This window comes from Zosterops lateralis (assembly GCF_965231275.1).
Source record: "Zosterops lateralis genome assembly, chromosome: 10".
NCBI classification, from domain to species: Eukaryota; Metazoa; Chordata; class Aves; order Passeriformes; family Zosteropidae; genus Zosterops; species Zosterops lateralis.
The window spans coordinates 21489346-21492524 of NC_139770.1; positions in this window are offsets into that span (position 1 = coordinate 21489346).

Genomic DNA, 3179 nt, shown 5'->3' on the forward strand with positions numbered 1-3179 from the left:
GGCCATTGGAAACCTGCAAGGTGGGCATGTTTCATATGGAGACAAACCATCCCACCTTGGATTGTTCTGCATGAGGGAAGGGGCTGGGTTTGAGGATGAGCTGCTGGGTACAGGGAGAACTGTGGCCTGACTCAGCCTGCCTGACTGAAGCAGCTGATTCCCTCTCAGTCAGTGGTGTGGGGGGTTCTCCTTCCTGCTGAGTCCTTGGCCAGGGGAGTGTGACTGCTGGAGGAGGAGCTCCTTTCCAGGGCTGAGGATGAAGCACAGCCCAGGAACACTGTAAAACAAACCAAACCCTGCTGATGTGGGATCTCTCCTGCCAGGCACTTTAACATCAACCCTATCACCCTGACCAAGCATGATGGGAAGAATGTAAGACCCAACTCTCCTCCCCTTGTCAGGACCACCATAAATCACTTCCCTTCCGTGCACTCATCCTCAGGATGAAGAAAGTGAAATGCAGTAGAGAATCCTCAAGAAGAGGCAAGAGACTCCCATTTTCTCACGTGCAGCTCATTTTGTTAAATCTTGTTGCACAATCTGAAGCCCATGATTTAAAAACAGTGTTGGTGTAAGAAAGCTGGAGATGAATGTGTGTCCAAGGGCTGGAGTTTCTTTTCCAGCAGGATAAAAGCTTGGGAGATGTCAGCAGTGCTCTCCAATGGTCAGAGATGACTGGACTTTAAATTCAGATTCTCAGCTTTTATTGTGTTATTGTGGCTATTAAAGTTGCCGAGGCTTGGGCAGTGCTCCCTGCTCAGGAAAAATGTTCTCTGGGAGCTCTTCCTGGAGCACAGACCAGGATGTGGCATGGGGTGGGTCAGCAGGGTGTGCAGCCCCTGGGGGTCCCAGTGCAGTCTGTGGCTCATGGCTGGGCATGAACCAGTTGTTTTCTTGCCTTACCTATTGCAAGAGCTGCACATTGAGAAATACAGCGTGGTTTGCCAGCATCATTTCTCCCTGCCCTCCAGCAAATCAGCCCCACCGGGGCTCCTCTCCATGGCTGAGATCCAGCAGGAGCTTGCTGGGGGTGGCCAGACCCAGGGAGAACAGAGGTGCCAGGGGGGACAGGTCCTGTGCTACTGGGCAGGTCTGAGGCTGTTCCAGCCACTGAGGGGGGCGTGTGGTCAGTTCCCACCAAGGACCTGCATCCATGAAGAGTCTGGAGCACCAGGAGCAGCTGAGGGAGCTGGGAAAGGGGCTCAGCCTGGAGAAAAGGAGGCTCAGGGGGGACCTTGTGGCTCTGCACAAGTCCCTGACAGGAGGGGACAACCAGGGGAGTCGGACTCTGCTCACAGGGAACAGGGACAGGATGAGAAGGAATGGCCTCAAGCTACACCAGGGGAGGTTTAGATTGGATATTGGGAAAATTCATTCCCGGGACGGGTGGTCAGGCATTGGAAAGGGCTGCTCAGGCAGTGGTGGAGTCCCCATTCCTGAAGGGATTTAACAGAGGAGTGGATGTGGCACTTGGAGACACGGGTTAGTGCTGGACTTGGCAGTGCTGGGGGAGCAGTTGGGCTCCATATCCTTAGAGGGCTTTTCCAAGCTAAACAATTCCAGTGGGGCAGCGACATCCAGCCCCCAGAGGTGCCCACCAGAGGCAGCTGCAGAGGATCCTGATTCCCTTTGGACCCACCAGAGCCTTGTGGGGGTCACCAGCCCCTCCTCATGGGGTGTCCAACCACTCCCATGGCAGGAGGCATCAGGCAAGGGTGTTTCCCTGCTGCCAGGCCTGGCTCAGACTTGTCAGGCATTTTCCCCGCTGAGTTTTGCTGTATGGGGACAAATTTACAGGGAAAAGCTGGAGCCAGTGGCCAGAACAGCTGCTGTATGAGGGGGTTGCTATGACAAAACCGGCGTCACGGCTGCTGCAAAATAAACGGGATGGGGAGCGGGTCAGGCTCAGCCTGGGAAATTAGGTCAGTGGCACGCCGGGCTCCCGGGGAGGATGGGAGAGGAGCAGGGATTTTGGGTTGCTTGAGTTTTTCTCTTGTAAGGCTGAAACTTCCACGTCTTGCCATAGAGTGTTGGGTAAAAGGGCTTGGTTGACTCTGATGGGGAATAAAGGGTCTCTTCACTCCCCCAGATCTGGCAAATTCAGGGATGAGAGTGAAAAAAGAAAGCTGGAAAACAAGGATGCTTCTTTTGCCAGTGATACCCACCCGTCCTGGGACAGCGTTCAGAGACCGGGAAGCCGAGAGCAAAATCGAGCTCTTTTCATCTTATCAGCACCGATTGTCCCAGTGCCCACGGCAGGGCCAGAGCCCAGGGGCCTCACCGGGGGCTCGGGCGGAGGGAGGCGGCAGCGCCCGGAGCCTCCCGCGGGTTCCAGGCCCCCCCTCGTGGTGAGCGCCCACGGCCGGGCCCGGCGGGACCTGGGGCCGGGCTGTCCCCGGGACGGGCTCGGTCCTTGCACCACACACGGGGACCCGCCAGCCCTCCCAGGGAGGCTCCTGGATTTGTTTGTCCAGCCCCAGCACAGCCCCGGGGGGGCCCACACTTTGGCGCGGGGTCCCCCCGCTCTCCCCACCTGCCCCACGCTGGTTTCTCCTCCGGCTGGATCAACCTGCCCTTCTCCTTCTGACGCGTTTCCCTCCGAGAGGAGCTTGCAAAATAAATCGGTGCTTTGCATAAACAAAGCCCCGAGAGGTGTCGGTGAAAAGCCAGCGCTCAGGAGCTTCACGAATGCGGCTTTTTCTATGAAAACGAACACCCAAAGTTTATTTCCCTCCAAAACCTCTCGGCCCGGGGAATGAGTTCTCCATCTGGCCACACAGTTTCCCTCTCCCACCACCTGTCAGGCAGATCTCAATTGCTGAAAGGTGCCTCCCGTTCCTCTCATTCCTTCGGGGGGCTTTTGAATGAAAATCCCAGGCGTTCTCCCTGCGGGAAGGCTCCGCTGTGGTTTCCTTGCCCAGCCGGGTCCTGCCGCCTGGCACAGGAGCACAGGGGCGGGCTGGGTGTCCCCAGGGGTGGGCACAGCACTGTCACCCCTCACAGCCCCCACTCCCCGAGTGTCCGGGCCCTCGTCCCCACCTGCTCCGAGCGCGCCGCCTTGGCTCCCTGCGACTTTAAAGTTCCCTCGGCGCACAAAGCAAAAGAGGGAGGAGAAAGCGTTTCATCATCGCTCCCGGGAGCCGACTTATAAAAACTTGACGCTCCCGCTGCCCCGGCTC